Source organism: Leptidea sinapis, chromosome 47 (assembly GCF_905404315.1).
Source record: "Leptidea sinapis chromosome 47, ilLepSina1.1, whole genome shotgun sequence".
Lineage (NCBI taxonomy): Eukaryota > Metazoa > Arthropoda > Insecta > Lepidoptera > Pieridae > Leptidea > Leptidea sinapis.
The window spans coordinates 2,726,913-2,736,703 of record NC_066311.1 but is presented as its reverse complement, the minus strand read 5'-3'; the positions used below and the strand labels follow the sequence as shown (position 1 = coordinate 2,736,703).

Genomic DNA, 9,791 nt, shown 5'->3' with positions numbered 1-9,791 from the left:
TCCTCTCGTCCCTTATTTTCATAAAAAAAGCAGTTCCTATAGTCTTCCCATTGTAATTGAAATATTATCATATAATATTATGGGGCGGGATATAGAGGCGAAGCTAGTTATTTATGTGGTATCTACTTTAATTTAAAAATAAATTATTATTTCATAGCGCGATAACCTGAACAAATAACAATTTGTTAATTATAAATTAAAATGGAATAAAATAATGAGTTCTTAAAAAACTACTTACAATTATAATGACTTCCTTGTTTACATTACTACTAATCGCCTGCAAGTCTCCTCATAGTTTGTCACGTCGATAGAAGGAAATAAAACCATTCGTCATGAAACTATTAGTTTGTAAGTATCATCTATTTGTTTCCACCGTTTGATCACAATCGTTAAGTGATAACTTATTTATTATGTACGATTATTACTTACAAAAATCATTGTAATTAAACATAATACGGTTAAGGGAAGCCTGGCTGAAAATTGAAAATTTAGAGGATTTAGTTTCTTTGTAGTACACCGTATAGATTGTGTTTAAAATAATTCTTATTTTAAAAATTTTAAAATTTTTTTTTCGTTGTTTATTTTTAGATTTCTTAAAATCCACCGGTCCGAATCGGTCCAATTGTATTCAAAATATGTTTTGTCAAGCCGTTTAGAATGCCACCAACTGCAATGGAATCGGTCGAACCGTACAAAAGTTATAAGAGATTAACATACATCCATACATACACACACACATACATATATTCAGATGTACGGACACCATCGCGAGAATAGCAGGGAAGCTTCCTAGGACCTTAAAAATCTGATGCAAACTCGATTTTCGAAAAACGGGGTAAAACCAAGAACATCCCGAATTGTTGAAAATTTTCAATTTTATTAGCGGGAAGTTAAAAAGAAAACGCCCACTGAGTGAGCCCGTTCTCATGTAGAATGCAGTTTATGACGTTCTGTTAGTGATCTTTTATCGTAATCTGAATAAAATTAGTTGAATTTGAATGTGAATTTTCTCTTCAGTTATAATCATCCACCGTTTCTTTTATTATAATCTTAAATGACATGCAAATATTTAAAGAACTAAACATTTTTATTTCAGTTGTTACATTGATTTTATCAATCGTTGCTTGGGCAAGTGCAAAATCAAAACTCTTCTGTGATTTTGCGTGTGCACAAGACTACTTTCCTGTCTGTGGCAGTAATGGACAGACATATGACAACCAATGCATGTATTCCGGAAAATCTGTTAAGATAAAGATAGTTCTGTCATAATAAGATAGAGCTTATGAATTAAAAAAAAAATAACAAAACATTACACATGAAGTGCGTACCATCAATTTCAAAGCAATCATCACCCCTGAGGTGGCTGAGTTACACACACTCTGCTGTGGTGGCGGTGATGACTTATCATCATTTTTCTTGAGAAAGATACCCTTTTAAGTATTTTCAACTATTCTTAGTATATTCTGCTCTTCCATCGCTGCTACTAAATATAATAAATTGATAATTTTTGATGGTACGACTACAAGTACAGTGAATAAGTAGCTATTGTGAATTGGAATACCTCCTTTGCAATTAGATTGAAAATCAAAGGAAGTATATTAATATAAAGATAAAGAAATAAAATGAATTGTCTCATGATAATTGCAATAAATCCTAACACGGCTAGGATGCATGATTAGGTACATCAGGGAGTTCCTGTGCCTATTTTCTGGCTTCATATGTTAAAACGACGTTTATATCTTGGAAAGGGTAACTTCATTGTACCTATATCAGGTGTCTTGCTTATCCGGGAGTAATGTTTCCGAAATGATGTGCTATTGAATCGTATACATATGATCTGGTATGTTTAGCAATATTAGAGCTTATAAAAGTTTTTTTTTAATTGAAAATAATTGACGAGACGGGCAGGACGTTCAGCTGATGGTAATTGATACGCCCTGCCCAATTCTTAGCGGTACTGGAATTGTGCTCGTCACCTTGAGACATAACATGTTAAGTCTCATTTGCCCAGTAATTTCACTAGCTACAGCGCCCTTTAAACCGAAACACAACAATGTTTACAAATTATTGCTTCAAGGCAGAAATAGGCGCTGTTGTGGTACCCACAATCTTGGCGACATCCTGTGCAAAGGAGCCTCCCACAGGTGAAACATGAAATGCCCAGTCACAATAATAATATCTTCGTTAAGTAAATCTAAATATTATGTTGGAAGAATTGTGGTGGTATTATTATTATAACTGTGTAGTTAAATATGTTCGTCATCAATAATTAATTATAAGTGTGAGCGTTTAATCTATTTTAATTACTCTTACTTTTCAAATTACAGATGTGAGTGTCGCGGTGCATCGGTTGCTCACAAAGGCAAATGCTAATAAAATCATGAAGCAAATAAAATAAATTAATAAAATTCAAAACAAAATATAGCAATAAATCATTCAATTATTTGTTTTATTTAAAAGAGCTGTACTTAAGTCACAGGATTCTCATAAAAAATGCTCATGTTATTTAGTGACATATCACTATATTTAATACGTAAGTATCCATCTCTACTCTGTGACACTGTGATACACAGTTTTGCATTCTTTGAAATCACTGTTTAAATAAAGTAGGCAGTTGTTCCAGTCCTCCCGAGGGACGTCTTGATTTATCTCTCGGAATATATTCACTGTGCGACACCTTCTAGTATCGTGTATATCGTCCAGCTAGTTGTGCCAGGAACGTGGGGAATGCTTGAAGTGAAGCGACGTCCTCAGAAACTATATTTGCACCAAGGTAAGTTAGCGTTAGCGTTCAACTTTAAACCTGGAATTATTTTAAGCCAGTACTAGCAATACCTACAATCGTAGGTATATTTCACGCCTAGTATGACCTTCGTTCTTATTGAAAACTCGAGCAATTCGTAGGGACCTACTTGGTGCATAGTTGCGAGATTGTCGCGATGGAAAAGCAAAAAACAAAGGAGACTGATACCCTTTTGTTCACTATTGGGCCTAGATGTAAAAGGATGAAATTTGTGTCAAAATATTTTAATCTTAATATATTATATAAAATGCTAATGTTCTCTCGTATGTCCACGGTTTTCTATATCATCCACAATTTCGATCAAATTCCCGTTGGGTTGGCAAATACCCATAGGTCCCCTGGTGTACATAAGGAAGTTTGGCCAGAATGGGTGGAAATGGGTGATTTTGGATGACCCTAATGTGAAATTATATATATCTGTCCTTCTCTATCTAATGTAAGCTTCTGTCAAATTCAGAAAATCTCGGGAATGATCTAGAAAGTTTCAGAATGTGTGCAACTGATGTAATAAATCTAGAAAGTTCTGGCTTTCTAGAATGATCTAGAAAGTTCCAAAATGTGTACAATTGATGAAATTGATACGAAATGGTCGAGAAAAAATTTCTGAAATGATCTGGGAAGTCCCAAAATGCGTGCAACTGAGAAAATTGGTCCAGAATTGTCTAGAAAATTCAAAAAAAATCTGAAATGATATAAAAAGTTCTAAAATGGTTTCAATGATCTTGGATGTATAAGAAAGCTTGTCAAAAGATCTAGAAAGTTCCAAAATAACATTTATAACATAAGCATTTGTTAAAATCAATCCGAAATTTACTAGGACGTTCTAAAATTTTCTAAAATAGTCTAGAAAATTTCAAAATTAGCGCAACTGTTGAAGTCGATCGATCGATAAAACGATTTAGAAATTTTTTGATTTAGAAGTTTTAAAAATTTCCGGAATACTCTAGAAAGTTCAAAAATATATTTAACTGTTAAAGTCAACCTGAAGTGGTCTTAAAAGTTCTAAAATTTTTTGAAGTAATCTGGAAACTTCCAAAATGCCTGAAACATGAAGATTATTTAAAGTACAATTGTACAGTAACTAAACAAATTCACGTAATTTCGAGGAACAAACGAAAACGTCCTCACTATTTGAATATTCTAGAGTGTTCTGGTTCTAGAAATTTCGTTATTTAACGATATATAAACTGAAATTCAGTGACTTTTCTTCAGTTCTATCGTGTGCTCAGTCCAGTGTGAATCATTGAAAGTACGACTGAACAGTAATTAAACAAACTCAAGTGATTTCGAATAACGAAAACATCCGAACTATTTGAATATTCTAGAGTGTTTTGGTACTAGAAATTTCGATATTTGACGATATACAGTATGGTCTGCATACCCATGAAAAAAATAAAAATATAAGTAATTCTAGTCCACAGAACTATCGCAAATTAAATATTTAATTAAAAACTTTAAATTTAAAAAGTGAAATTTTCAAACAAAATAAATCTTTAATCTATATATATTTATAAAACAAGGTCGTGTTAGTTACACCATTTATAGCTCAAGAACGGCAAGACCAATTTTTCTGTTGTTTGTTTTTTTGGATTTCTCTTAGTCCGGAATAGGATAATAAGTAATAAAATATCGAAAAAAACACGAAATAATATTATTATAAAAAATAATTTATTTTTTGATACATTTTGTATGGATTGACATTTTCATGACATCTCGAGAATAGAAAGAATTCAATGAAGTTTTTTGTTAGTTACACTCTACATGAGTAATAAAATACAACTGACAGTGCACGTCATGTCGAGAAACGCAAGAATTGTGCTACCATTTTCTAGAAAATACTCAAAAATACAATGTTTGTTTCCAAATGACCCCGTTTGGGGCACACATCTAAGAACGAGGATTTAATCCGACATTCAAGGTATTTATTTATTTACATACTTACACACAATATAGTAGAAGAATAACATACCTACTATACTTATTCCTATGTATTGTGTATGCTTTTTTTTAAGGAATAGCAGGACAAACCAGCGTACGGGTCGCCTGGTGTTAAGTGATCACCGCCGCCCACACTCTCTTGCAAGACCAGAGGAATCACAAGAGCGTTGCCGGCCTTTAAGGAAGGTGTACGCGCTTTTCTTGAAGTAACCCATGTCGTATCGTCCCGGAAACACCGCATAAGGAAGCTCATTCCACAGCTTCGTAGTACGAGGAAGAAAGCTCTTTGAAAACCGCACTGTGGGGGACCGCTACACATCCAGATGGTGGGTATGATATCTTAACTTGTGGCGTGTCGTGCGAAGGTGAAATTCGGCGGCAGGAATCAGGTTGAACAGCTCTTCGGAACACTCCACGTGATAAATGCGGTAGAAGAATTAAATAGCACTATTGGGCCTAGATGTAAAAGGATGAAATTTGTGTCAAAATATTTTAATCTTAATATATTATATAAAATGCTAATGTTCTCTCGTATGTCCACGGTTTTCTATATCATCCACAATTTCGATCAAATTCCCGTTGGGATGGCAAATACCCATAGGTCCCCTGGTGTACATAAGGAAGGACAATGAAGCGACGTCTCTACGCAACGCCAAGTGATCCAGCCGTTCACAGAGCGCTAGGTCCCCGACAATTCGAGCTGCTCTGCGTTGCACGCGGTCAAATGGATCGAGCTGATACTGGGGTGCGCCAGACCAGAGATGACAGCAATACTCCATGTGAGGCCGGAACTGCGCTTTGTAGAGCGCTAGAATGCGGGCCGACTTGAAGTATTGCCGTGCTCTATTTATGACGCCCAGTTTTTTCGAAGCCAATTTGGCTTTGCCCTCCAGATGGCCACGGAATTGGCAATCGCTTGAGATTTCAAGACCCAGTATTCCGATACTAGGCGAGGCTTTAAGGGAAGTGTTCTCGAAGAGCGGTGATACGGCAAATGGGGTTTTTTTAGTGGTAAACGCCGCAAACTTGAGACTTCTGGGGGTTATATTGGACAAGTTTCAACTTACCCCATTCCGCGACCTTCTCGAGAGAGGACTCGATAGAAGACATAAGTTTCTCTCGACACTGGTCGATGTTTTCCCTAGAGAGAGTTGCATGACCCGTGTATACGGCATCACCAGTGCTGTCGTCTGCATAGCAATGTATAACCAAGTCCATTTCCAACATATCATTGATATGCAGTAGAAACAGCGTGGGAGATAGCACACAGCCTTGGGGCACTCCAGCGTTCACGGGCTTGGGATTCGAGCTATAACCGTCGACAACGACCTGTATGCTGCGCCCAGTGAGGATGCTGCAGGTCCACTTGCATAAGCTCTCGGGAAGCCCAAATGATGGAAGTTTTACGAGGAGCGCCTTGTGCCATACATGATCAAAGGCCTTCGCTATATCCAGGCTAACTGCCAGGCCTTCCCCCTTGCTTTCAATAGCCGCCGCCCATCTATGTGTTAGGTATACCAGAAGATCGCTAGTCGACCTACCATGGCGACAGCCGTACTGTCGGTCTTTGATCAACTGGTGACCCTCAAGGTATACCAAGAGCTAGTAGTTAATTATGCTCTCCATGATTTTGGAGAGTAGAGAAGTAATAGCAATAGGCCTGTAGTTTGCCGGATCCGAACTGTCTCCTTTTTTTTGGTACCGGATGGACAAGGGCTGACTTCCATGAGTCAGGGACTACGCCTTTGGAATAAGAGTGCCGGAATAAACGCGTTAGCACCGGCGTCAACTCAGGGTCACACGTTCTAAGCACGATTGGAGAAATGCCATCCGGCCCGCTCGACTTCCTGACGTCCAACGTAAACATAGCTCGCCTAACAGTTTTCTGTCGGAACTGTACTTCAGGCATGGAGCTCTGATACGGTGGGATGTCGGCGGTGTTTTTCCGATGTCGTCAAGAGTCGAGATGGAGGCAAAAAGAGTGCACAGGAGATCGGCTTTCTCTTTTGCCGTATGGGCCAGGGTGTCATTCCTCATGTGCAACGGCGGCATGGACGAATGGTTGAAGTTACCAAGAGCAGCTTTCAACAACGACCAGAACTTGCGTGTTCCGGTCGGGTAACTGGAAAGCTGCTCGCCAATTTTGACGACGTGCTTCGATTTCGCACGGGCGATGTGCCGCTTAAAAAATCTGGAGGCACGGTTATTTCCTCTTCAGAACTTTGCAGTTTGGATCCTTTGAGCCCAGCGCCGCAACCCAAGTTCGATACGCCTGTTTTTTGCAGTCAGATGCTGCTTTAACTGACGCATCGAACCAGGGCTATGATCTGCCACCGATCGGCACCGAGCTTGGTATAAAAATATCCATGCCCTGCAGTATCACATCGGCTACTGCAATGGCGCAGGCAGTAGGATCATCTGAAGGGAAACAAACCCTGCCCCAAGGGTAGGATGCAAAAAAGGAACGCATCCTATCCCAATCTGCTGACTTGTAGTGTCAAACGCAGCTGGTCGCTGGTTGTCTGCGACATTGGCGTCGGATAGGCACTACACTCCTGACCAGGCAATGGTCGGACGTTCCGAGTGGGGCGTCGACCTGGTAACCATAGGGATGTGTAGTCAGCAGAAAATCTAATAAGGACGGCATGTGGCTATCCACATCCAGGAGCCGCGTTGGCGACTCAACCAATTGGGACAGACCATACGCCAATGCAAAATTATGCACAGATCGCCCTGCGTAGTCTGTAGTACGTGATCCAAGCCATTCGGCATTGTGCCCGTTGAAATCACCCAAGACTACGATTTCAGCGGAGGGGATCTGAGCAAGCACGTCATCAAATGCCGCTTGAACGCAGCCCATGAGGTGATCCGTTTCTGCGTTACCACTATGGGACCTGTAGACACACGCATTGATGCGGACAAGGTTCTCTAAATCTGCGTGGAGCCAGAGAGTAGACAGGTCCCTACCCTCAAAATTGCCGAGACGGCGACAGCAGATATCCTCCCTAACGTACACACATACCCCGGCATGAGGCATGAAATTATGCTCTATTTTGTACCTGGGGTACGTTAAATATGTCGTATCGCAAATCTTTAATTTCCGATCCGTCTCGCATTCGCCCTGACCATTCAAATCTTAAGGCAAATCCTTGAAAGATTGTGGTCTGGATCAAAACAATCCATGTCCCATATTCAATATATCTATATATATAAGAGATTTCCACGTACATAGACACTCATCACGATATCTCTGGAATCACTAGAGCTAAAGACTTGAAATTTGGTAGGAATATTCTTTTCAACGAGTAGAGGTCAACTGAGAACGGACTTTCCAAAATTCCATCCGCAAGAGTTTTTTTTTTATTATGAACAGACCAACGTCTGTCGGGTCAGCCAGTATTCAAATAAATATACTAAGAATTAGCAGAACTGCTTAGACGACGTACATATTTACCTCTGGATCGTCGGCTTCACCATTGATTTTTTTGATTATTTGCGACGAAATAAAAATTCTCTATGTTCATTCTTACGAACACTTTTTTATTTCGGTAATAACTGATCTGAACTGTAAATTAAATATTGTGCATCTTGTTTTATATTTAAATTAACTCACCCGTATTCGCAAACGTCAAAGAAAAACTAAATGTCAAATTTACCGTAAAAGAAATAATTACAATTAACAGACTTAAAAACACAATTTACACATGTACACACATCACATACAGTAGTAGAAAGTGTCCATTTCAGCTTGATTCCTTCGAAAGGCAAACACATAATCTATTTGCCCAGAAGACTCGCGATACACTGGTCACTGATTAGTGATGACTGAAGTGGTGAACATTCAAATAATGAAAAAAATAAGCCTTTAATAGGGAATACCTCACAATTATAGTTTATCGATACTTTTTTACCATTATTAAGCATCCATTACGAAATACCTACCCAAGGATAGGATACAATAGGATAAAAGTTCTTACGCACATTAAATTATCGTGTAAAAGGAAATCGAGCCCACTATAATGATTTGTTGCGTGAATACAACTTTCTTCAGCTATGTCAGCGCCGCACTATAACAGACTGTGTAACTTTAAAGAAAATATGTACTGGTGAGCTGACATCTTCTGAGCTCCTCAGTCTCGTAGGCTTTCACGTCCCAGCCAGGTCTCTCCGCACATGCATTACTTTTGAGCTATCGTCCCCAAGAACAAACATTGGGTTTCGCGCGCCATTGCACAGAATGTGTAAATCTTACAATAGTTTTCTCGACATCGACATATTTTCGTGCTCCCCTGCTGTGTTCAGACACAGTTTAGAATTAAAATTAAAATCGTTCTTATCGTTGCCCCAAGTTTAGTTTTAATTAATTTCATTTGTCTACATCTTTTAAATTAGTTACTTCTGTGAATGTTTGCGTTTTGTGACTGTATACCTTTGATTTTTCTTTTTGTTATTATTGTATTTGTGAAACATGTGTTAGGACGCATCTACATTTATATTTTGTATCTCTTTCCTATATTTTTCAGTTCTTGTGATGTGTTTGTTATGTTTCCTTGTAATAATAAATAAATAAATAAACTATTTTTGTGTCCTATTCGAATGTTATTATAATTTTAACAAATTGTAAGTTTAATGAACATCTAGCAAGTATTTTTTTACGATTTAACTTACGAAACTACTGTTTTGTGAGTTGTGGGTGACTAAAAGGGTTTTTTGATGTGACGCTGTAAGTTTCTCACTCACATAATGAAAGAATAATAATATGGGTAGGTGTGTTTGTTGGGGAGTATATCTGCTGTCAACGTTTCGGCAATTTCAAGGGTAGGGTGTACTCTCTGGCTGCGAGTAGATTATGAAGACCACGTCCGGTCATGTCTACAGGTCATCTGGAAGGTGTCAAGGAAGGTGTCAAGGAAGCCAAATTGGCTTCAATGAAGCTAGGGTTCATTAATAGATCATGGTAATACTTCAAGCTGACCTAGATTAAAGCGCACTCCAAAAGAAGTGCAGGAAGCGCAGGAACACCAGATACTGCCTGTATTGTTGTCACCTC

The 9,791-nt window shown here is 38.5% G+C and overlaps 2 long non-coding RNA genes across 3 annotated transcripts in view; both read left to right on the top strand.

Moving 5' to 3' along the window:
• Positions 1–255: 255 nt before the first annotated feature.
• Positions 256–9,791, top strand: part of LOC126978216 (uncharacterized) — a 112,069-nt gene continuing 102,533 nt past the window's right edge. Inside the window, exons 1-3 of one of the 2 annotated variants that reach the window (XR_007732544.1) lie at positions 256–348; positions 1,097–1,226; positions 2,328–2,440. This is a non-coding gene — a long non-coding RNA (uncharacterized LOC126978216). Of the gene's footprint in view, positions 349–1,096; positions 1,227–2,327; positions 2,441–9,791 lie in introns of those variants that run through there. The other variant, XR_007732545.1, reaches the window with a different exon arrangement.
• LOC126978223 (uncharacterized) overlaps positions 4,610–9,791 on the top strand; it is a 31,835-nt gene continuing 26,653 nt past the window's right edge. The window contains exon 1 of the long non-coding RNA XR_007732552.1: positions 4,610–4,721. This is a non-coding gene — a long non-coding RNA (uncharacterized LOC126978223). The remainder of the gene's footprint in view (positions 4,722–9,791) is intronic.